General features: G+C 43.7%; 1 long non-coding RNA gene and 1 pseudogene across 2 annotated transcripts in view; both read right to left on the bottom strand.

Moving 5' to 3' along the window:
- Positions 1 to 26,066, bottom strand: part of LOC110349697 (uncharacterized) — a 196,577-nt gene that overhangs the window by 142,645 nt on the left and 27,866 nt on the right. The window lies entirely within an intron of this gene.
- The window catches only part of LOC147825055 (CKLF-like MARVEL transmembrane domain-containing protein 8 pseudogene), a 92,846-nt pseudogene that overhangs the window by 63,193 nt on the left and 3,587 nt on the right, over positions 1 to 26,066 (bottom strand). The window contains exon 1 of the transcript XR_015441270.1: positions 1 to 26,066. This exon is cut by the window's left edge and continues 63,193 nt beyond it; it is cut by the window's right edge and continues 3,587 nt beyond it. The product of XR_015441270.1 is annotated as a CKLF-like MARVEL transmembrane domain-containing protein 8 pseudogene (transcript).

Raw genomic sequence — 26,066 nt, 5'->3', positions numbered from 1 at the left:
CATAAGATTGTAGACCCTGGATGGCACAGCCCCAGGAGACAGTTACATTATGTATCCTTCCTTGTTCCCTTTCTGAGCATGCCCCAATCACAAGTCATTCATAGTATTTTCAGCCTAAGCCAGGGAGGCCACGTACCACTAGTTACCCCAACCTTCTCTGTTTGTCTTACGTTATAATGAGCATGCAGGACTCCAGGCAGCCATTAGCTCCTGACAGGCTATGGCTCCACCTGGTCCCAGTTTTCAAGCATCATCTTAGTGTTCATGTTTCTCATTCTTCATCTCCCACCACTGTCCCCACACTCAACCTATGCCATGCAGGTCACAGCAGAATAGAGGAGAAAGTTCTCAGATGTGGCACACCTTTCTCCAAGGTAGCTGATATGATACAAAAGAAAAGAATATCATTTAATGATGGTGACATAGCACAATCCAGATCTTTCTTTGGTCATTTAATAGCAAGACAGTTTGCATTTTTCAAATCCTGCTAACTCTGGGACTTAGGTATCCATTTCCTGTTCTTAAGCCTCTTCTCATTACCCATAATGACAGCAAATGTTGCCTTCGATCCAACGTACATTCAGCAATTGACTTGGAATGGATTTTTTCAGATCACTTAGGCTAGAAATTTGGTCCTCTTTCAGAGTTGTTCCCAGGGATTACCAGGCTCTGCTAGTTAGCAGGCTATAGTAATAGCCCAGTATTAGCACAAGTTTCTTGCACTTCCATAATTTGGCCATGTTATATTGGAAGTAGCAGAGCCTGGCCAAGTTCACTCCCAGTCAAAGTCAACTAACTGACCAGCTAAAAATTCTTCCCCTCTGAATTAACCATTTGCTCTCTCCAGCAAATATATGCTTGTGCCCCCATTCTACAGTCCTGCCTGCTTAATACTTGTTTCCACCAGTTGTCCCAAGGCCTCCCCAGCTTCCCCCCTTTCCCACACTTGTAATGAACACTGGATGTCTGGGAGTTTTGTCTTTGCTGTCCAGAGCAGCTTAGATCAGCCCGAGACTCAGTTTCTCTGAAGTCCCTGTGTTTTCTCTATTTCCCACTTTTCTACCTCACAAGAGACCAGGACCACTGCAGGGGCCTCTGGTAATGTTCCCTTTCCCTATAGCGATCCCAAAGCATCTGAGGGGACAGAAGTGGCCCCTGCTCAAAAAAATCCACAAGGACAGGGCAACATCCTGTGATCTGAGATCTCACCAGTGCACCAATCCACAGATCATTGCAGCACTGATACCACACATTCTATCTTTTCCGTGAAAATGTGCTTCATTCTGTGTTCACAGGAAAAGACTGTTTAAGCCACTGACATTACAAATACCAGCACATGTTGGATCTCCCCAAAATGATTATAAATGTCTTGTCCTAGTGAAGCCATCCTAGTTCCTACAGATGACTGATCTGGATGCAGAGGATTCTTGGTAACTGAAGTCCAACTATAGTGTGGTTTATGTCACTTGGGTAACTACAAAAGCGAAATAAAACACAAATTTTAGTAGCCATAGATTCCAGATTTACCCTAGATTAATGCAAAGCAGACCATTCAGTGACTGTTAAATTCAGTGCTCACAAAAGCTTGCAGTACGCGGGCAAGGTTCCTCAAAAGACCACACATGCTCTGAATCAGATTTAATGCAGGATACAAATTTACAAGATTGGTCCATAATGGCCACCCAGAAAATCAAATGTAAAAGAGTACAAAGATCTGTCCATGCACTAGATATAAGAAGAATCCAGCTGAGGGCCTGGAGCCCATGGAAATATCCTGTAAGAATCCATGAAATCTCCAATGGAAGACTGAAGGGTCTGCAACAGAAAGCTAAAGGGCACCAGGCAAAAATGACCGACTACAAAAATGACAAATTATTCCTCAAGTACACCCAGTCAGTGTCAATGGCAAACATCAAGTTGGACCTCGGTAAAACGAGAAACATTGTCCACTATGACAATCTCATCAGAATGTACTGACCTATCCTTCCAATGCATGAAAATAGATACATAATATGCTTAAAGGAGCCAAGCTTGCAGAACCATTATCTTTTCTAAGCTCCTGGTGATGGATACAGATGCACTCTACTCCCATTACATGTGCACCACTCTGATCTAAACAGGAGTAGAATCTTCCTGTGGAAATCCAGATTAGATAGTATAGAGCTTACAAGCTAAAGAAAGTGGCACTTCACAAAGAAAATTCTTTGTAAAGAATTCTGCATGAATAAGCATCCTCCCTCTAACAAAGGGATCCTTAGGAAGTTCAATGTGACAGAAAAAAGGAAAAGGAGGAGTTTGCCAGTATGACCATTGTGAGAGATGTATCTCACCTAAAAGGCATTTTAAATACCTAGAATATATTTCCTCTTTGTCACAGATAGGAAACGTGCCTTCCTCTGCCTTGTCTGACTTGTACCCAAGCTAATTATGAACCACATAACCACTGCAGTAAGTACCTAGATCTATGCCAACAATTGGAGTTCATCAAATAAAGGAAATTGTTTGAGTCACATTTCATGAAAGGCTCACCTGTCAAAGATCTCCCTCCATGCAAAGGCAGAGATGGATTCAGCACCTCTCTCACATTCACCAGAACTTATGTCAACTTTCACAGTGCAAATCCCATCATGAACATACCCTGTGTCATGTGTGACTCAGCTGCAGTACTTTATGCAAAAGATGCATGGTTGAATCCACTCAGAATGAGATGTACCTCTGACTACAAAATGGTCCTAACTCTCCAAGTTACCAAATCTCACGCTTACTGGTCCCACCCAGGTTTATCTGTGCATGTCATTTTTCACATAGAACCTTTGGATTTCTCATTCCAATGATTTCCTGTAAGCCTCAGTATAGCTGGAAAGTTTGTGAATGGTGGTTTAACAAGCTTGAGTGAAGGAGAATTTCCACTTGGATAATAGAACAGACTCTTCAAGATCATGGAGCTAAGGAAGATGTTGACATGGAATGAACTCAGTCCTCGCAGGAGCAGAGGAAGATAGAAAGGGGAGCTCAAGCACTGATGGCCTGGCTGTCCAGGGCTTGCCCCACCAAATACCCTGGATCCCATGAGGCTCTGGTCACGTGCACTTTCATCACCAGCAAAAGCTGACAACTTTTGGTACAGCTACCTTGGTGATGGGGTCACATACAGGTTCACTATCATCATGAAGTACTCCTCAGCTCATGAAAGCCAAGAGCTACTAGATTGAGATCAATGATCACAGGACAATTTAAGTCCCTTGTGGACTTCAAATTCAGTGAGACATCAGGACCCCACCTATTTTCATGGAGTAATTTGTAAAACTTATCAAGAGACAGGTCATGAGCATACACACGGTAATCAAAGAAGCCAGAAGTATGTTAGTTCTCTCCAAGTATTATTCAAGCCCCAAGTTACCCACTTGGGGTTTAATAACATGTGGCTGTGGCTATACCTTCACATCTCAGGCCTGATTATTCATTGCAAAACTCCTTCAAACATTTCCCAAGCTTCATCCCTTAATTTTCTTGGCAGTAAGTAGCTACACCTGGACACCATCCCAAAATGAGAGGCCTAGGCCTTCTTGAAAACATGCCCAAGTATAGGATTCTCTTAGGTTTAAGCAAAGACCAGAGATGCCCACCAGATTAACATCTTGACTCCTTTTAAACCATTCTATAACCAAGAAAAGTGTCCTATCACTTGGGTGGGCTCAATCTTTAAATTTCATTGACATTTCCTATGCAAAGAATTTTTATTGACTGCCCACTGTGTGCAGGGCACTGATGAGCTACTGAAAGATACCAAGATTTACAAAATGTGGGTTTATTTCATACAGATGATATACAGATGACACGCGTTTCAGGATTTGAGTTGACTAAGTCAAGACACTATGGTAGAAATAGCATCTGAATTGCTTGGCAGCCAAGTTTTGGATGAAGTTGCCAGTATTTATTTTGGGTCATGGGACATTTGTACAGTGATGTAGCTCTTAAAACTAGCTCATTGCATTAAAACAGGCTAAATAAGGGCTTCCCTTCTTCCTTCACTGGCTCTCCCCTCATGAGGGGACATTTTATCCCAGACCATCTAGCTCCCAGGGTTAAATAACACACCCAGTCTTATGCACCTAACATCATGCTTCATTCAGGACATCACAGGACACTTGATCATCCTGAAACCAAGACATCTCTGCTGGCAGGAATCTGATAGTTGTCCCCGATGTAAGAGACCCTTTTCCCCGATCAACCCAGCACAGACCAATTATTTAGGATGAAATATGAAACAAGGCAAAGACCAACTACTTATCCCAAAGAGGGAGCAACTCAAAACTCCTGAAGAAAATCTTCACTTTTCTCTAAAAAGTTCTGTTCACTAGTATTAGAGTTCCCTTCGCCTACATATCAAGCAACATGAAAGGTCAGATAAACTAAAGGGGCATCCAGTAATTTTTTTAAAAAAATTACATTAACTCTGGAGCCACACTAACACTGTCTACACTTCCACAGTTATAGAAAAATAGTTGTGGAGAAATGCAGCTCAAGGACCTCACCGGAGAGGTTCAGAAAAGCTTCCCTTTCCTGAAGAGATTTGCCCTGTCCAGGGATTCAATCAGTTCTGAATACTTCTTGACAAGTGGACAGCTGCTTTTCCCATATCCTCACTACTGTGTCAGCTCTGCCTGCTTGAAAGAACAGTTGTTAGACTCTGAAGTCCCCATGCACAGTTTAGTCTTCCACCTGGTAAACCTTTGGCACCTTGATCTGTCTGCTGCATACAATCTGTGGAGGGACAAGTATATGAACAGAACTGTAGCCCATGTCTTCAGTGGTAGTCAAATTCATTAAAAAAGGAACAGAAATTGGAACAAGGCTCAAGTCAAGCACAGATTCTTGTGGCAGAGTAGATGATCACATCTATACAGTGAGATGCTCACTGAATAAGACCCTGGGCCTGAGGCAGGATATTAGGGCACGGCCAGCCAGCTGGACATTCGAGCTGGATTTCTATAAAGAACATGCCTGTACCAGTAAGACTGGCATGCCCTTAAGCACTGGAACTGATGTCCACAAGTTCACGGTTCATGTTTAGAAATTAAAATAGTCCTGGACCATTCAAAGCACAGCTCTGCAGTATTCTAGTGAGTAGGACTTGGGGCCAGGAAGCTCCTCAAGCTTTGTTTCAACCACTAGTTCAAGTTGATTAACCAGTAACAAGGTCTTTTGTGCACCTCTTTGCTTGACCAGCTAGGAAGGAAGCCTCCATGCCTTTGATCAGAAGTCTTGATTCTTTCAATTCAGAACCTGGAGTCACAGGATAAATGGAAGTGAGCTGGCACAGTTATTACTTAGCTATCACAAGCTTGCCTTTCCATTGGATGGCACTCAACTGGAACATTCACCTATTTTTGTCACACCTCATGAACACTCAGGAAAACTTCCAGAACTTCTTTAGAAAGTGGCAAGAACAATAGGATAAGTGTGTTTGAAGCAATGGGAGTGTTTTGAGGGGAAATAGTGCTAATGTCTCTTACTATTTTTTTAATTTAAGCATTGATGGTGTATTTTGATCACCTTTTCTATTTATCAACACTATGACTAATATTATGGTGAGTTTCCATTTCTACCCATGTGCCAATGGCACCACCACTGTCTAGTGTCTTTCAAAATATATATTTTACTGCATAAAATCCTGGAGCCATCACCCATCTCAGAGGATAAACAACACAATGCATGGCTTTTATTATACATCAACTAGGAGCTGCCAATCTAATGTCATGGTGACATGACCTCTTAAATGCTCTACAAAAGAATCAAGCTGGAGAGAGACTTCATAAGAGTGCTGCAGTAGACAATGTGCTGCCTCATTTCCCCCTTCAAACAGGACACGTTACTTGTCAGGGAGGTCAGGAAGTCAATCTCTGGCTGGCGGTCCCTTCTAGAGCAGCTCACAGCAGATGACAGCCAAGCCAGGAGCAAAGTTCTAACAACCTTGATCTCAGGCAACTTTTATAAAAGATTCTCACTATGGAGTTCCATGCTAGACTTACATCCCCCATTACAACATCTTCTGTTCAACCCTGCTCCTTTCCCTTTTCATAAGGTTTTAATCTTTGCTTTATACAACACTCATTTGTAATCTTCACTCAGCATTTCCTTTGAGAGCTCAACTGCAAGCTATAAAGCATGAGATTCATACCATAGATTCAGCATGAGGTAAGAAAGAGGAAGATCAGGAGTCACATTTGACACTCCCCCTTCTGTACTCAAGTTCTCCAGTAGTTCCCAAGCTCCTAGCAAAAAAATCTAGCCTGTGACAAGTACATTGCCAGGCTGCAGTATCTATTTTGAACAGCTGTTGCACATTTCCTCAATATCCACAGTTCTGAGGACTAAGGAGTAGAAGGTTTCTCCCTTATTCCTATCTGTGACCCAATGGAGTATCTGTGCCTTCCATCCACACAAATTTAGTCCCACCAAGTCTAATGGTCTTCATTCTCGATGCTGCCACAGGTGGACAAAAATAGACCTGCAGGTCATCCAACTCCTTTTGCCAGGAGACCAACAGTTATTGCTGCATAAAAAGGAGAAGGTAGTTCCATGAGGCACATCTTGGTGATTCTATACCCAATGTTAAATTGTAATACCAGGCATTTACAATAAACAGTCATAAGGTCACCAGCAACTCTGACCTTTCCTTAAGTAGTGGTCTTGGCCACATGTGAAACAAGCAATTTTAACCAGTGGAAGTGACAACCAAGTGCGAGTGATCCTGGGTATGCTAAGAAGTCGTGAATATCAACATTTGTCCAGCAACATGCCAGTGGCTTCCACTTGGGCAAGTAAAGGTGCTTACTCTACCTACAAGTAGCACAATGAATTGAGGCCAGTGATCCCTAGTGAACTACCAGCCTGATAGCACCAATTCCTTCTTCAGAAAGGCCCATCTGCCCAAGGCACTTTTACTAGCCAAATATGAAGCATGAATTTATACATTCCTACAGGAATAGAAACACCATCCCATCCATGAGATACATCCCTGCCTCCTTCCCTTGCTCCGAATTACCCCATGGTAGTGGACCAAGGTCCCACTAGATAATGATCTAGTAACTAAACTTCACCAATGATTGGGTAAAAATATAAAGATGATGCCCTGTAGTCCTGTAGTACCAATAGTTGAAGTATCCAAGTCAAACTTCATTCCACCATCCACATCTTTAGATTCATTGGCAGCTGTAGATTTGACATGTGATCCAGAGAAGGATCGGTAAGACCATGCATTCCTTGACACTTCCTCATACCTGTACTGGCACCTGCTCCTTAAATTGGAACATCCTGAGTTACTGCTACATGAGTCAGAGTAGATACCAATTGGGATTTTCTAAAAGCATCCAGGTGACTAAAATAACTGGTGACTTCAGGATGCCACTGTACAGAGAAGAACTAGCATAAGATCTGGTTTTCCTGATTTCCAGAAACTGGCTCATCAAGAAATAAAATGTATTTGGAACAAGTTTTACTTGGCTAACTAAGTATACACTTCCAAAACTCCCAACACTAATCCAGGAGGGCCGGCAAAGTTGTCTGGAAAGCTTAGAGCTGACAATCTGTTGACTTTGTAGAAAGATATCCTCACCCGGGTGGGCCTGTATCCACTGAACTGAACTGGAGCCAAGCATCCCTTGAACTTCCCAGGGCAGACTCAGCCCCTGGCTGCCTCGCCAACAAGCACCAGTTGTGTTTGACTTGGCTTGGAGGCCCCCACCCATGTGAAGCAACAGTCCACGTGATTCTGCCTATTTCTATGTCTGCCAATGTCACGCTACCCCAACTCCAGAGGGTAGTTAGGCCAACTCAAGCCAGTCTTGACACAAGGATGACATAATAAAGTCCTTAGGTCACCCACAGAGATTCAGACCACAGCAGGAATCAGCAGGACATGCTAGTATCTGTCACTTAGAATACACCCAAACAACCAGAACCAGTGTCTCACATGAAGACACTCAGAATCAAGCCCCTGACATACTGTAGACATGACATTGAGCTGCAAGTTCCACAAGAATCACTGGTAAAATGTGTTCCTCCTCAAAGTGAGAACAGCATCAAGTAAATCTCAGGGCCTAGAAGCCAAATTGAGAACATTTCCAGGAGCAAGGGACTTAGCTTCTGTCGAGGAAATGATCTGCCCACTCTCCAAAATATTCTGCTTTCCCACCTTTCTGACATGCGTAAGACACACAAGTATCAAGTACTCTGTGAAGGCCCCATGGGACACTATGGGCAAAATACTCGGCTGTCCCTTGAGGAACTCAAAGCTAGTGATTTTCTCTACCCAGGATATCTTGCTCTCCAGGGAAAATAAGACATATGTGCAGATGTTTTTCTTGTCAAACATGGAGGGTCCTACATCCAATAGAGTAGCCAAGGGATTCTGCTAGACAGCTTCCTATAATGCAAAGACATCTGAAACAATAATTCAGCCCAAAATGTCAGTGCTGATGAGTTTGAACACTAGGCTAGCAGCTTTGACAAAATTTCCATGCAAACTGAAGATGTGAGGAGTTCCAGGAGCACAGAAATCCTTGGTATTTTTATGATTCTAGATGAATCACACCCTGGTAGCTGAGGCTGACTGTCCAGAGCTGCAAAATGAACATCTTCCTCCTAATCCCCTCAAGTTTTCCCAGGGCCCAGCCCTCCACCATCCACTGCTGCCCGCAGGATCTGGACGTATTTGGCAGTACAGTGAGCACCTATCGGTGAGCAAGAGAGGAAGGAACTTTTCACCTATCGCTGCGGTTTCTCCAAAGACCTTTCCAGGGCATGCATCGCTGCCTTCAAAGTTGTGTACATACACAATGAAAGTTCACTTTTCCCCAATTCATTCTGAGGACATGTAAAGATCCATGTGTGTCATCAACAAACTTGTTACCAGGGGACCAATCAGCTCATCCCATAGAGTTTGACAGTTGCACCTTTAGGACCAAATTGTCACTATGCCCATCAGGTTATAGATTGGTTAGAGTTTGGTTCTGTCCCACTTCCCTTGAGACACTTTCATTGCAGTGGCATCTTTTTGACATCCTCTCCAAGCTATTACTGGGGAAAACAACCTCCACAATACTACATGTGTAGCGGTTGTCAACTTGAGTGGAAATGCCCAGATGAATTCAGTCAGCATGGTTCTGTGCGTGAAGGCCCTCTTAAGGAGGTTGGTTCATCAGGTCAACAGTATAAAAGAACAGAAGGGGAGATTTCATACCAATTTCCCTTGGAAGAGCTTCATAGTGGCCGATTTTCCTTGGAGGAGCTTCGGTTCTCACCATCACTGAGGAGGGCTTTTGCTCTCTTTGGAAGAACTCCAGTCTTCACCTTCCCCTTGGGACCCTTCACAGTCATCTGTCACAGATTCCTCAGCCTCCTGATACAGACTAGTACAGTGTGGAGAGCCAACAGCTCTATAAGTATTAAGATGGACAACTTGGATTTCCTATGAAAGGGTTAAGTGAAATATTGTAGAGCTTGCTGCCCAGCTCTGAAGAAGCTAGGTGTAGGAGAAAGTGATAAGAACAGCACAAGGACACGGAGCTAGGGAAGAGAAAACACGGGACTGTCTCAAGGCCTGGGGAATTTCCAGATGTGCCTTGTGTAAGATGTTTTCTATTCTTGAGTACTGTAAAAGAGAACAGTAAAGTCAATAAAGTAGCTCGGTAACTGGGAGCCCTCCCGACTCTGTTTCTTTGTCTTTCTTTTCTTAATCCTCACTTCCCCATTCAGTAACCGTTCGACAGGTGACGGCAGGCTCCGTCACAGGTGGCGCCCGAACAGGGACCTGAATACAGGGAGGACGTTGCAGTGAAGGACGCCGCGGCTTGTGGATCCGGTTAAGGTAGGAGTGAGCGATATTACTCCGGAGCGAAAATGGGGCAAGGTAATAGCAGGATGTTGTTTGGGCACACTCTTAAAAACATGCTTCAAGCCCGAGGTACCCGGGTTGGACAACAGCAATTATGTAATTTTTTGGAGTTTGTTGAAAAAGTTTGCCCCTGGTTCCCCGAAGAGGGAGCTGTTAATTTAGAGTTATGGAATAAAGTAGGGAAAAAACTTCAAGATTATGAGGGACACGGGCCAACGAAAGTCCCTATAGATACTTTTAGTTTGTGGGCTTTAATTAGAGATAGTCTGGATGCCGTCATGAACATGAAGGGAGGGGCACTTCGATCACCCTTCCCAGTGATGCCGGAGTTCCATCAGGCATCCCTCCTTCAAAAACAGATGAGGAGGCTTTAAAATTTTCGCCCACCATCCACTAACCCCTTTATGAAAAGTGAGTCTCTAGATCCAGGGGGCGCAATCACGCTGGAAGAGGGGGCCGCTAAATATAATAACGAGGCTTGGCCTCCTGCTCCGGTAATTGCTTTAGTAGATCAAAAAACTGAGTAATCCGGAGCCTCCAATTTCTGAACCCTCCGCCCCCAAGGTGAATCTTCCTTCTGTCCCCGAGGTGGACGCCCCTTCCGGTATGATCCCGCGGCCCACATCCGAGGAAGTTTTAAGGCTGGCTAAGCAGTTGGCTGATACTGTGATTTCTCATAAGGAACAATCAGTTAAGACAGCCCCCCCAGAAGGTTGGGTCTCCTGTTCAGGATGGGAGACCCCTCCAAAAAATATTGCGATGCTCGGCCCGATGGCCGCTGCTGCCTTACAATCTCAAGAAAAAGGTGTAGGGAAAGTTGTAAATCCCCTATATAAATTTCAGTTGAGCTCCTTGTCCCCTTTACAATCTGCCCTGGCAGAAGGGGGAAAGATTGGAGAACATATTGAAGGTTTTCAGAGGGTTTTTCCTGTCCTTCATAATTATGATGCACAAGGCAACATTGTTGGCGGACAATATCAACCCACAGCCTTTAAACGATTGAAAGAATTGAAACTGGCCTGCTCTCAGTATGGTCCCAATGCCCCTTTTACTCAGGCCTTGTTAGATGCTCTGGCCATGGGAAATCTCCCGCCAGCAGATTGGAAACAGCTTGCCAAGGCTTGTCTTACAGGAGGTGATTATTTATTGTGGAAAACTGAATATGTTGAGCAGTGCCAAAAAACAGCGGATCTAAATTTGGCAAATGGCAATGGCATTCAATTTGATATGCTAGCCGGAGAAGGGCTATTTCATAACCTTCGGAGTCAGAAGGAACTCCCGCCTGCTGTTTTAGCTCAAGTCGGTGCCGCTGCTAAGCGTGCCTGGCTGAGACTTCCCTCTACTGGCCAACAAACAGAAGAGCTATCCAAAATAAGGCAGGGCCCTGACGAACCTTTTCAAGATTTTGTGGCTCGCTTAATGCAAACGGCCTCTCGATTGGTGGGTGACTCAGAAGCTGGATCCCTCCTAGTTAAACAATTGGCCTATGAAAATGCTAACACCGCTTGTCAGGCAGCCCTTCGACCTTATCGAAAACGGGGTACTATCTCGGATTATATTCGTTTGTGCTCTGATACTGGCCCTTCATATACTCAGGGCCTTGCCATGGCTGCTGCCCTGCTGGGAAAAACTGTTAAAGATGTCCTTTTCCAACAAACTTCTTGAAGGCGTGGAGCTAGAGTTGCAGGACCCCCGGGAAGTTGTTATGGATGCGGACAAATAGGTCACCGAGTTAGACAATGTCCGCGCCGTGCTGCCGCTCCCTCAACTCCCTCAGCCCCGTTTGAATTGGAAAAGCGCCTGGGGTTGTGCCCCCGTTGTGGGAGGGGCAATCATTGGGCTAATGAATGCAAATCAAAGAGATGCTCTAGGAAATGTTTTGCCGCCGGGAAACGGGCGGAGGGGTCCGCCCCAGGCCCCGAAACAAGCCTATGGGGCTCTTCAAGCCTTTGTACCCCCCCAGAAAGGAAATCCATTTCTCAACTCTTCCGAGCCACCTCAGGCAGCGCAGGATTGGACCTCTGTGCCACCTCCCGCGCAGTATTAACACCAGAAATGGGGATGCAGGCCCTGCCTACAGGGGTTTGGGGGCCTCTGCCCCCAGATACTGTTGGGCTTCTTTTGGGTCGAAGCAGCAGCACCATTCGAGGGTTAGTGGCCCCAGGGGTAATTGATGCCGATTTCACAGGGGAAATAAAAGTTATGGCTCATTCTCCTCCTACTACTATTACAGTAATTCCTGCAGGTCAGCACATTGCTCAGTTGCTTATCCTGCCTCAGGGCCCTTCCCCTGCTAAAGCCTTACAGGCCAAAAGAGCAAATCGAGGTTTTGGCTCCTCCGATGTTTATTGGGTACAAAGTATAGGGATCCATAGACCTGAATTGCAATTATATATTAATGGAAAAAGTTTCAAGGGGCTGTTAGATACGGGCGCCGATGGGGCCGTTGTGGGAGTGGATCACTGGCCTTCTTCCTGGCCAAAAATGAGCACCATGACCCAATTACAAGGAATTGGACAAACTAATAATACACAACAGAGTAGTGATTTGTTAAGGTGGTCTGATGATGAAGGCCATTCAGGTACTTTTCAACCCTATGTAATTTCAGGTTTGCCTGTAAATCTCTGGGGAAGAGATGTCATGAAAGATATGGGAGTATATCTTTATAGTCCCTGCAAACAAGTCACCCAACAGTTAATGGACCAGGGCCTTCTACCCCATCAGGGTCTTGGTTTTGATGGACAAGGCAAACGTGTGCCTATTGAATCCTCAGGAAAATTTACTAGAACTGGATTAGGATATTTTTAAAGAGGGCTGTTGATCCTCCTGTGCCTCATGCAGATCCTATCACTTGGAAAAGTGATGAACCTGTATGGGTAGATCAATGGCCCCTTACAACAGAAAAGATTTTGGCAGCCGAGCAGTTGGTACAGGCACAGCTCGATGCAGGACATATTGTTCCTTCTAACTCCCCATGGAATTCGCCCATTTTTGTAATCAAGAAAAAGTCTGGTAAATGGCGACTCCTTCAAGACCTTCGACAGTTTAATTCCACTATGGAGTCTATGGGAGCTCTGCAGCCTGGGCTGCCTCGCCCGTCTGCCATACCAAAAAATACTTATAAAATTGATCTGCAAGATTGCTTTTTTACAATTCATCTAGCGAAAGAGGATTGCAAACGTTTTGCCTTCAGTGTTCCCTCAGTTAATTTTCAGGAGCCTATGAAACGATATCAGTGGGTAGTCTTGCCCCAGGGAATGGCCAATAGCCCAACCCTATGTCAAAAATTTGTAGCTAATGCCATTGAGGATGTTCGCCTTCGCTTTCCTCAAATATATATGATTCATTATATGGATGATATCCTTATAGCTGATAAAAATGAGGGCACTCTATTAATGGTTTTTGAGTGTTTACAACAAGCTCTACAAAATTCCAGTTTGATTATTTCTAGTTCAAAGGTTCAAAGATTCCCCCCTTTTCAATATTTGGGTTTTTAGCTTGCAGAACAAATAATAATACCCCAAAAATTGGATATAAGAAAAGATCATCTCAGCACTTTGAACGATTTTCAAAAGTTGTTAGGCGATATTAATTGGCTACTGCCATCATTAGGTCTAATCACAGGGGAATTACGTCCCCTTTTTCAAATATTACAAGGGGATCCTGACCCTTGTTCTCCTAGATCATGGACCCCTGAAGCCCGTGATGCTATTTAACGAGTTGAACGGGCCATTGAGTCTAGTCAGCTTCGGTATATTAACTATTCTCTATCTTGCAGTTTGTGTGTATTAAGAACCAGTTATCAACCTACAGCCGTTTGCTGGCAGGATGGCCCACTTTCATGGCTCCACTTACCTGTTTCTCCTGCTAGAGTAACTACCCCCTATTATGAAACTGTTGCTCAATTAGTTAGTTTAGGCCAATCAGAATGTCGACATTTTTTTGGTCTTGATCCCCCCAAGATTATTGTTCCATATGGAAAGATAAAAATTGATTGGTTGTTTCAAAATGTAGATTCTTGGGCCATCCCCTTTGCCGGATATCTGGGAAGTGTTGATAATCATCTCCCTAAAGATAAATTGTTACATTTTGCCTCCCTCCATGCCTTATTTCCTACAATTATTAAAACACAACCTTTAAAAAATGCATCTTTAGTTTTCACTGATGGCTCCGCTAAAGGTAAAGCAAGTCTTATCGTTGATGGTAAAGAAATTGTTTTAATTGTTTCATCCCAATCAGCCCAAATTGTGGAAATTCTTGCTGTTTTAGAAGTTTTTAAAATTTTGTCTGATGTTCCCTTCAATTTATATACTGATAGTCAATATGTTGCTAGGGCAATTCCATTATTAGAGACTGCAGAGTTATATTCTTCCTCTTCTTCTAAAATTCATGATTCATTTTTATATATACAATCATGTATTCATGCCCGTAAAGCTCCCTGCTTTATAGGACATCTAAGAGCTCATTCTGGCTTACCAGGGCCTTTAAGTCAGGGAAATGCACAGGCCAATGCCTTAACTCGTTTAGTTAATCTTACTCAAGTTGAACAGGCCTCACTATCTCATAAATTACATCATCAAAATAGTCATAGTCTTTATAAACAATTTAAAATTTCTCGTGAGGCTGCTCGTCAGATAGTTAAACAATGTCCCACCTGTCCTGAACACTTTTTGATTCCTCATTATGGTATCAATCCTCGTGGCCTCAAGCCTAATCAATTATGGCAAATGGATGTTACCCATATTGCAGAATTTGGGAGATTAAAATATGTTCATGTTAGTATAGATACTTATTCTGGCTTTTTGATGGCTACAGCTCAAGGTGGTAAAGCTACTAAACATGTTATTATGCATTGTTTAAAATGTTTCTCTATGGTTGGAATTCCTTCTATTATTAAAACTGATAATGGGTCTGGTTATGTTAGTAAAGCCTTTCAGTCATTTTGTTTACAATTTGGGATTGTTCATAAAACAGGTATACCTTATAATCCCCAAGGCCAAGGTATTGTGGAACGTGCCCATGGGACCTTAAAGGTTCAGCTTAATAAATTTAAAAAGGGGGAGTTATATCCCCTGACCCCAGCTAATTATATAAGTCGTGCTCTTTTGTTTTAAATTTTTTGACTATGGATAGACAAGGCTCAACTGCTGCTGAGCGTTTTTGGCATCCAAAGTCACAACAGTCTTATGCCCAGGTAAAATGGAAGGATCCTCTTACAGGTTGCTGGAATGGGCCTGACCCCGTTTTAATCTGAGGACGAGGGCATGTTTGTGTTTTTCCTCAGGATGCTGAAGCTCCCCGCTGGTTGCCTGAACGCTTGGTCCAGCAGGTTGATGTCGCCCCCCGCATCCCGGTAATGGGTCGTTGCCTCCTGTGGATCCTCCTGATCAATGAAGTATCCGCTAAACTCCTCTGGTCCTTCGTGCCGGATCCCCCTATGGTACATCCCTATAATTGGGAAGATGGAGAAGTAATGGTCTGGGTTAATGACACCCGCTGGCTCAATGAACCTGCCCTCTCTCGTGAGGAGTCCCGCTTCGTTAAAAATTTCACCTACCATGGGGTTGGCAGTGGTACCCCCATCTGCTTTACCCATGGCACGAATGAAGTGGGGTGCATACAGGTACATCAGTTGATGTTGCAAGATCGGTATCGCCCTTCCTGCCCATATTATATACAGGAGATTAAATTGGCCATGCCCCTTGCTACCATATTTACTGCATCAGGACATGAAGAGGCACAGGACTTTCCGCCCTGTGGCGTTGGACGATGTGTTAATAGAACTGCCTCCTGGGAATGATGTGTGGGAGATCAACCATACTGATTCAACATCTCAGGCATTTCCAGCTACATTTTTGGATTGGTCAGCTACCTGGCCTGTTCTCAACCTAACTCAATCCATTCCGTCCCGAGCAATTTCTACCAGACTTTGGTGGACTGATAAAAAATATGGTCAACTCTATCTTTAGAAGTTGGCTGCCACCCTCCTCCCATTGGAGGGGAAGATCGGCAATGGGTCAGCCACGGGAGGGACAATGAAACAGGTTAATGTTACCATTTGTGTAAGACCACCAGTGTTGTTGTTAATCAGAGAGATTGAGTCGATGTATAATGTATCCTGTACTAATTGTATTTTAAGTAATTGTGTCGTTTCTCCTGTGTCTAATGGATCCCGGGTTATGGTTTTAAAACATCCTAGTTTTATAATGATGCCTGTCAATGTATCTGAGCCCTGGTATTCCAGTCAGGGCACACAAGTCCTTGAAGATCTTAAAAGGGCCCTGCAGAGATCTCGGAGGGGGGTAGGTCTGGTGACAGCAGGGATTGCCGCCCTCATTGCGTTAATAGCCTCTTCTGTGACGGCTGCTGTGGCCTTGGCTGAAACAGTTCAAACTGCACAATTTGTTAATCAATTGTCTGAAAATGTGACATTGGCTTTGGAGACGCAGGAGGATATTGACAGAAGGGTGGAACATAAATTGAATGCCCTACACTCAGTAGTTTTACATTTGGGAGATGAATTTGAAACCTTAAAAATGAAATTTAAGCTACAATGTCATGTGAATTATAATTGGATGTGTGTCACTCGAAAGGAATTTAATTTTTCACAATATAATTGGGAAAAGGTTCGATTGCATTTGCAGGGTGTGTGGCATCACGAGAACCTGTCCCTGGATCTGTTGCGCTTACATCAGGAGAGAGTTGCCTTGCAGGAAGCCGAACCTCTTCATTTTGATGCCTCAGAATATGCTCAACAATTTTTAAGTCAACTGTTAGATCATTTGCCTTCCCTGATGAGAGTCTCCCATATGTTAATTGGTCTTTTGGTGGTGATTGGACTTCTTTTGCTGATTTGCTTGTTGCTCCCTTGTCTATTGAAATTTGTCTTGCAGACCTTTTCCCGTGCCTGTGGAGAGATTCATGGCCTTTGGCTTCGTGCTTTGCCTCCCCGACCGGTAATTTAATCTGAGAGGCTGGCAGTCAATGACGGGTAAGGAGTGAGTCAGCGAAATTACCGACCTAAGACAGAGGTGGGATAAATTCTGTCCTTTCCTCAATGACGGGTAAGGAATTTCGCAGTGACTCTCCACCTAAGACAGGCACAGTCTTCTTCATGACGGTCATTTTTATAAAAATAGAGGGGGAGATGTGGAGAGCCAACAGCTCTGTAAGTATTAAGATGGACAACTTGGATTTCCTATGAAAGGGTTAAGTGAAATATTGTAGAGCTTGCTGCCCAGCTCTGAAGAAGCTAGGCGTAGGAGAAAGTCATAAGAACAGCACAAGGACACGGAGCTAGGGAAGAGAAAACACGGGACTGTCTCAAGGCCTGGGGAATTTCCAGATGTGCCTTATGTAAGATGTTTTCTATTCTTGAGTACTATAAAAGAGAACAGTAAAGTCAATAAAGTAGCTCGGTAACTGGGAGCCCTCCCGACTCTGTTTCTTTGTCTTTCTTTTCTTAATCCTCACTTCCCCATTCAGTAACCGTTGGACAGGTGACGGCAGGCTCGGTCACAGTACAGGATATTGCCATGGGCTCCAGGCCTTTGGATTCTTCAGATCTAGCATGAGGACAAATCTCTTGCGCACTCTCTACATTTGACTGTGGGCAGATATTGTCAGCTAATCCTGTAAATTTCTGTGTCCTGCAGTAAATGTGTTTCTCCTAAAGATACTGACTTATAACAACCTGTGACCAAATCTCAGATCCCATGATGCGGATTTCTGTAGTTCTGCCAGGTACACTTTCTGTGCTAAGGTTTGTATTCAGATATGGTGTCAGATTGCAATCTATAGTTCCAAGCACTCATGAGCTTTCATCCTCATAGCAATCTTCAAAGAACAATTCTATTTATATGTATGAGATAACTAAGATGTTGCTGGGTCCTGGCATGATCATGCAAACCATCTTTATAGCCTACGTACTTTATGGTGCTTCAAAAGTCCTGTGGGGCAAGGTGTCACTCAACAGGATGTTCCCAAATGGAATTGTCACTGGACAACACGGACTAAGCTCACCAGACAGAGGTCAGAGGAGCCACCTTGAGTCAGGTAGCAACAACCCTCCATGTTTGGGCAGCTTCACGCTCCTGAATATCCTCCTGAAATATAACCTCATAGTTGCCAACCACTGGGACCATGACCAGAGTGAAAGATTTTGTACACAAAGGAAAAGTAAACCAGGAACAGAGGTAGACAATGAACCTGTTTCCCTCTAGCATAACAAGTTCAGGGAGAAATGAGCCAAGATGTCCAGCCACTGGATTCTCATCTATGACATTTTTAGAATCAACATGAGAGCAAATAAAGACCTACTTCACATTAGAGGAACAGCGGTCTTCAACATAGTAATGGAAAACTTGTCATGTAAGCAAATTCTGGAGAAGTATGAAGAATCTCGCTCAGTACTTCAAGGAACAAATCCCATCTGAGCAAGTATTTTATGATACAACATGCCTCTTTTGAGATTTTGCAACACTTAATCACAAAAGAATCTGGCATTTTAAAGGTTAGGTTTACAAACTTGACACATTCTTAGTATCAGCAATTTATACATTATCTAAGAAAATAAGGTCTGAAGATACCAAGATACTTAAGAGTTCATTGCAAGCTATAGGGCTTTGCAAGTATTCAGTTTAACTGTAACAAACCACTGAGCCAATTTAAGTATATAAAACAGTTAAATATAATGTACGGATATTTCCAGACAATTGTACCTACATTCTTCCTGGTTACTTCCTTTTAATTATCAAAATGGTAAGTCATTGTATGGTCCTGGATCTCCATGCTATAAAACTGAAATGTGTTTCCAGTGTACAGAATGGTGACAAGACAAAGATGAAACTGCTTAGCTGTTGAAGTTGTGACTGTCCCTCCCAGGGAGACAGAGTAACATCAACAGCAGGTGAGAGAGAAAACCAAGGCATTGCCAACTAAAGCACAGGCCTACTGTGGTCCCAGGCACCTGGCGAATCTGAGTGTAGGCGAGTGTAGGTCATTATGTAGATAAGACAATGAGGACCCAGTAAAATACAGCTACAAACATGACCCAGCCAAACACAGGGACCCGGAAGTACTCAGTTCTGGCACTGAGTGTCCCTATCGGCAATCTCAGCCATGATGAGCCCAGGCAGCATGTGCAGGAACTTGCGGTGGTAGGCAAACCTGCTGCTGCTGCTGGTGGAGAAGTTCGCGAAGGAGCTGGTGGTGGTGGCAGTGGGAGCAGCACACTGCGGCTCCTCCATCATCTCACCCTGGCTGAGCTGACCCAGCTCCGGGGAACCTCAGCACATCCCAAGCTGGATATGAGGCCCTGAGACGGCACTGGTTCTGCCCCCAGACTCATTGGCAGTCAGTGGGAGAGCCTCATCACCGCTGACCCCTACAAGTCCCCATCATGCATGAGTGCATCTCCATCCACATTAGCCAGGCTGGAGTCCAGATTGGCAATGCCTGCTGGGAGCTCTACTGCCTGGAACCTGCAGTCCAGTCCGATGGCCAGATGCCAGGTGACAAGGCCTTTATGGGAGGAGAGGAGTCCCTTCAACACCTTCAGCGAGACTGGTGCGGGCAAACATGTAACCAAGGCTGCACTTGTAGACCTGGAACCCAGAGTCATCGGATGAAGTGTGCACTGGTACCTGAATGTTGAGCTGGAAGAATTCCAGACCACCCTAGTGCCCTGTCCCTGCATCCCCTTCCCTCTGACCACATGTGCCCATCATCTTTGCTGAAAAAACCTACCATGAACATTATACTATACCAGAGATCCCCAATGCCCACTTTGAGCCAGCCAACCAGATGGTGAAATGTGACCCTCCCCAAAGTGAATACGTGGCTTGCTGCATGTTGTACCCTGGTGTGGTGATGTGGTCCCCAAAGATGTCAATGCTATTGCCACCCTCAGCACCAATCACAGCATCCAGTTTGTGGACTGGTGTCCCGCAGGCTTCAAGATTGGCATTAGTTACCAACCTCCCACTGAGGTGCCTGGTGGAGACCTGGCCAAGGTACAACAGGCTGCATGCATGCTGAGCAATGCCACACCCACTGCTGAGGCCTGGGTTTTCCTGGACCACAAGTTTGATCTGATGTATGCCAAGCGTGCCTTTGTTCACTGGCATGTGGGTGGGAGGAGGCAGGAAGGGGAATTTTATGAGGAACGGGTAGTCCTTATGAGACCACCATTTTTGTTTAGTTCCAACACTTTGGGAATGAAGGAAGCTATCCAGACCACCCTTCAGGACCTTAAGCTATTGGACATGCTGTGTTTACTACAATTACTCTAGCTATACACAGAAAAATAGGAAAATCTGTGGACTACTTTCTGAGCATTTGGTTCTAGGTCATACTTGGCCTCACTGAAAGCATCATCCTCTTTATCACAGGAGAATGGAGTCTGCATTACCATGGGTTGGACAGGCTTTTCTCATACTCATTGGGCTTTTAGGTTTTTGGGAGATGGGATTCAGATATTTACCACAAAAGCAGTTCAAATAGAAAAGGCAGGACCTGTAGCAGTAACACAGACAATGGATGTGGTCTTTGCTTGTATCTTTTAGATTTTCTTTGATGTGCCAGGCTGGTGGACAAGGGGTAGTGCCTGTGTAGTCCCAGTAGTACTGGAGTGACCATTTGTAAGTGGCTCCAGCGTTCCAAATGAAGCATCATTGCTGAAATCTTTTAAAGCACATCACCACCCAGTTTAGACATATCACACATGCGCACACACCCCTGAAAAATCTCATTCCTTGATTATATTTGATAAATTCCTTAAGAAACCTGTTTCTCGAAATTCCCACACGGTCACTGAGCAATCCAGACCCAATGTCAAGGACAGGGGTCATTTCAAATGTCACAGAGGTCTACCTTTCCAAATGTTCACCCTATTCTTCAAGCATTATAATGCAGCCCTGGATTTTCATCTGCTCAAGACATTCTACCCAATCTGTGTCTCCCTTATCTAAATGCCTATGGGAAAGTCTGTAAGACATGCAAAAGGGCACTCTATGGTTTGTGTGGAGCCACAGAAACCATTTACAATGCAGAATCACCTAACAGCTGAGAGCCCAGCCCCTGAGGTCACGACCGGAGCTCTATAGGAGGCCACTTCAGGGTCAAAGTTGAGCACACTCAAGGTCTACTATCAGAAACCCCCCCTCAGACACAAGAAGCCTATATTATTCTACATGAAATGTATCTCCTCTGTATGAAAACCTGAGTACCTGGTGATATTCAAGTATTTTGTAGGGACAAGGGGGCCACATAGATAGGGAAAAGAGAATAGAAGCCTCATTGAGCTTTATTAAAAATTAATAAGACAGCTTTGACCTCTGCAGCCAGGCTCTAGCAATTAAAAGGGCAAAGGCAGCTCAACTGAGGAATTAGACAGGAGCAGCTAGCCTCAATCGATTAGGAAGACCAAGGCAAAGAACTCAGGATCTGAAGTTTCCAGGTAGCACAATAACAATCACAAACTTACCCTTGACTTAATCCTTCAACTATGTTATCCCTTAAGGCTCCCCATAATTTTAGCCTCCACCAATGACAGGGAAAAGGTCACATGGCCAGAAAAAAAAACCCAAGGTTAGGATGAAAGACAAGCCAGGGAGCCAATCAAATTCCAGCACCCGATGTGGGACAAAAATCTCAAAGGAGCTGTAGATGAGAATCCATGAGTTACCTTTGAATACTCCCTACTTCTCCAGAGTAGCTGTCCACCATGTCTGTTCTCTCCCCTCTTTCTCCACCTTCTAATAAACTGACTTAGTTCTTTAGTTCTTTTACCGATTCTGGGTTTAGGAACACTGGGAGCTGCGTTCCAGCACAGCAGCAGCATGACATGCCAAAGCAGAGGCTTGCTGTCCACCCCTGGACATTACAGTGTGGCAAAGTGTGGCTTAAAACTCTCCCCCAGTTGTTACAATGTTTTGACCAAGTAAAGAAACTCAAAAGGAACTATGGCCTTAGCAAAGGCAACAATCACATTGGCCATGTTATACTAGCAGCCATAGGACATCTGAGCCATAACAGGCAGCATCTGGAACATGAGGATAAAGAATACATGGCATTCATAACTTGCTATTCTAGGACGATTCACATTTCATTCTGACCTAAAGCCCAGGTTTGAACATATTCAAGACAAATTCTTCAAGTTACATCTCTAAACAGTCACCAGGTCTTCTTGGCCCATCACAGTGGCCAGCTCCTAGCAGGGAACAGGTGGACACATTCCTCCTACAGGACAGCTTCAGGAGGAAGACACCCTGAGACACCAAGCATAGAAAGCCCAGGCCGTGGCAAGTCTGAGAACCTCTGACTACAGAAGACTATTGGAGATAGGACTGTGTTCATTCTTACAACTTGTTGTTCAGGCGAAGCCCATACATCTCTTCAGCAGATTCTCAGTTTCAATGATTTGTAGCAAGGTCATGTTGATTTTTCCCTCATCTTCCCAATCCCCCACATATTCCTGAGACTAACTGAAGGCAGATAAACATTCTAACTACCTCTCGGCAAGGTAGTTTTATCAGCAAGGCAGTAGAGTTCTGGGTAATTCTTCTGAAACACACAAGGCCACCAGAACTAGTACAGCTAGAAACACAGAAGCTGAGCCACTCCCTTCCCTCATTCAAGGATGGTCAGCGCAGGTGTGTACAATCAATGGACTTCTTGCCACTGGGGAGATCATATACTCAGTCCTAAACTTTCTTTACACACAGGCTACTAGGACTGATGGCCATAGAGAGCAGCCTATTTTCTTGTGACGATCTCGTGCAGGCGAGGCATGAGAGCTAGGTAGGGTCGGTTCAGATCAGGAGGGTCACCAGGCTCCAGAGCTCCTCATGGGACTGGCTACATCACCTGTTGCAAGAGCTTCAAATTCACCTTCTCTCCCTACCTGGTCTTGCTTTCTGCACTTCCAGGAGTTGCTGCTCAACACATTCATAAGGAAAACTTATGCATTAAAATTGCCATCTCCCACTGTGCATTGTAGGGAGCCCAAACTCTTTTCACATGATCATTTCATTCTCAAATTCCAGATGAAGGAAATGTCTACTCCTCAAAGAGTGTGAAAGCAGGGATAAGCCCCTGGATTTTTTAGTACAGACTGATAGAATTCTTCAAGCAAAAGCTGTTCCTAGGTATCTTATTTTTGCAGCTATTGCTAATAGGTTTGCTTTCTTCCATCAGACAGTTTGCTATTGGCAAATAAAAGCAATGATGATTGTTGCATTTTGATTTTGTATCCTATATCATCTTATTTCCTTTGGCTCTAGTAATCAGTGGCATCTTTAGGGTTCACTATGTAAAATTAGGTCATCCACAACCGGGAAAAAGTTGCTTTCCCAATTGGATGCTTTTTATCTAATTTCTCTCGCTACAGTTTCTTGTACCATGTTGAAGAAAAGTAGTGAAAGGCATTCTTTTCTTGTTCCAAATCTTAAAAGGGAAAACTTTCAGCTTTTCCCTGTTCAGTAGGATGTTAGCTAGGTCTTTATTGTGTTGAGATACTTTCCTTTTATAACTAATTTGAGTTTTTCTCATGAAGGACATTGTCTTTTACCAAATACTTTTTCTGCTCCTGTTGATATGACCGTGGTTTTTGTCAATTCTGTTGATGTTACGCATCGTATCAGGAATATGTCTGTACTTTTGGGTGCCTTTTTCTGGTTTTGGTATCATGAAATACCAAAATGAAAGAACTCAGTTTGGGAGAATTGGTTCTTCAGGTATATATCAATAAAACTATCCACTTTCGTTTGGATACATACGGCTTGTTCCCCCAAAGTTTCATAAGTTGGAGACTGGATCCTCAGTATGGAAGCGATCATTGAGGACCCTGCCTGTGAAAGGAGTTAAGGCCATTACCATGAGACCCCGATTACTTGGAGAGTGGATTAAGAGCAAGTCTGTTGGGCTCCTGTCTCCTTGCACTCCCATATGCACGCCCCCCCATTGCAGTTCCTGTCTGCCCAGAGACCTCACAGGAGCTGAGCAGGAGACAAAGCCCTGCTTTCAGGTTTCCAAAACTGCAGATTTTCTAAGCTTTTATTTATATATTTCCCAGTCTCTGGTATTTTGTTTCAGCAATGAAAAGTGGATTAAAACAAAATTAGTTTCAAGAAGTGGGGCACTAATGTAACTAAACATGGAAACAGCTTTGAAACTGAGCAGTAGATAGAGATCAGGCTACAAAAAGGCCCAGAATTCTGTGATTCAATATGGATCATTGTGTCGAGGTCTCAAGATGAGGAAACTTAACCACTCTATTCGGATGGAAACGAGGATGCTGTAGGGGTCATCCTTGTCATAAAGCACCAAAGAACTGTACTGAACCATGCCCATGTCCTAGACCTTTGTGAAGAGCAGAAGGAGGGTTTACCTGAGAGATTTTCTAAATTTCAAAGCTTTCTGACTGCCACATAGGTATTGTTGGCTACTTTAGTGAGATTAACAGTAAAACTTGTGAGCAAAAGGAAACAGACTGAAAAGGCAACCATCAGCCTTGAAAATTTGTAAGGGTGCAAGTGAAAGACTGCTTGCAAAAGAAGTTGGCAGGGATGCTAGTGCTGTGTCAATGGGAAACAGCCTTGAGATCCTCCTTCCTCTACTCCTTCCCTCGTGCAGAAAGCCCCGACCTGCATACCTAGAGCAGCACGATACTTTTAAAACAGAATGGACCGCTGACAAATCTCTATTTCCAACGAACTGGTTCTGTACAAAGGTGATGACAGCACATTGGGGAAAGGACAGTTTCTTCAAAAAATGGTGCTGGGGAGACTGGGTATCCATGTGAGGAGGAAGCTAGAGCTCCACCTTTCACTGTTTACAAAAAGAAATTCAAAACTAATTAGACCTAAATGTAAGACTTGAAGCCACTCCAAGGAAACAAATGCTCATGACATTGGACTGGCAAAGATTTTTTGAATAAGGACCAATAAGCACAGGAAGAAAATAGACAAATGGGATTAAACTGAAGCTTTTACACAAAAGGTGGAGAAAAATGAAGAGATACTCTATAGAATAGGAGAACATATTTGTAAGTTATACATCTGACAAAGGATTAATATAGAAGAAACTAAGGCAAAAACCAAATAAAATTTTTAAATGGCCAATGGACTTGAATAGACATTTTTCAGAAGAAATGTTGAGCAGGGATGTGAAAACATGCTCATCAACATGCATTAGGGAAACACAAAGTGAAGCCACAATGAGATATCACTTCCATTCAATTAGAATAGCTGTTATCACAAAGATAAAAGCTAAGTGCTGGAAGGATGTGGGGGGGGGAATGAACCTTTAACACTAAAATCACGAGAAACAACATGGAATTTCTTCAAAAACTTAATAGAAATACCATATGCCCCCATCCTATGACTAGGTATGTTCATCTGTGCTCCCATGTTTATGACTGCACTATTCAACTTAAGTGGATGAATGGTTAAAGGTGATTATTCACAATACAATTTTATAACTGAGTAGTACTGTATCTTTTCATTTGCAACAACATGGATAATCCTGAAGGACATTACGTTAAGTAGATGGACATAAGACTGATCTCATTCATCAAAAGTTACTCGTTGAAGTAGAGAAATGTCTGCCAAAGGCTGGAGAGGAAATTCTGGAAAGAAATAGAGAAAAAGCCTCAAAAGTTACAAGTTACAAACACATGACCATAGCCATCTTCGCCAAAATCTTCAGACAAATTAAGTTCAAAAACCAAGGTACTACTATACAGAGCTAGTCTGAGAAACTTCCACGGACCAACCACAGCCTTCCATAAGGGTGCCCTGTTCTCTGAATCACAGAATGGGTGTCTTTATACTTCATAGTAAATCTAAAACATTTTTGAATTTGCCAGTACTTTGATAGTTGTCAAAGTTTACAAGCACTCCTGCATAAAAGGGATTGCATTAAAGTGACAAAGTTCCCCTGGGTTGCAATCATTTTCTGAGATGTGTGGATAAGAAGCAGTAGTGATGGAGTGGCTATGCTTCAGCTAAAGCATCTATTTGAAGAAAACCTCCAATGCAGAGAAATGAGCAGCAGAGGGAAGAAATCAATTGTTCACTGAATGATGCTGGTGGAGAGAATAGCCCATTACTCACCTTCTCATGCATGATGACAATAAAACCTACTTTCTCCCAATACATGATCTAAT

The sequence above is a fragment of the Heterocephalus glaber genome, unplaced genomic scaffold (genome assembly GCF_053883595.1).
Source record: "Heterocephalus glaber isolate CG9 unplaced genomic scaffold, H.glaber_assembly_v1.0 deba00001509, whole genome shotgun sequence".
In the NCBI taxonomy this organism is placed as follows: domain Eukaryota; kingdom Metazoa; phylum Chordata; class Mammalia; order Rodentia; family Bathyergidae; genus Heterocephalus; species Heterocephalus glaber.
This window is presented reverse-complemented; position numbering and strand designations above follow the sequence as displayed.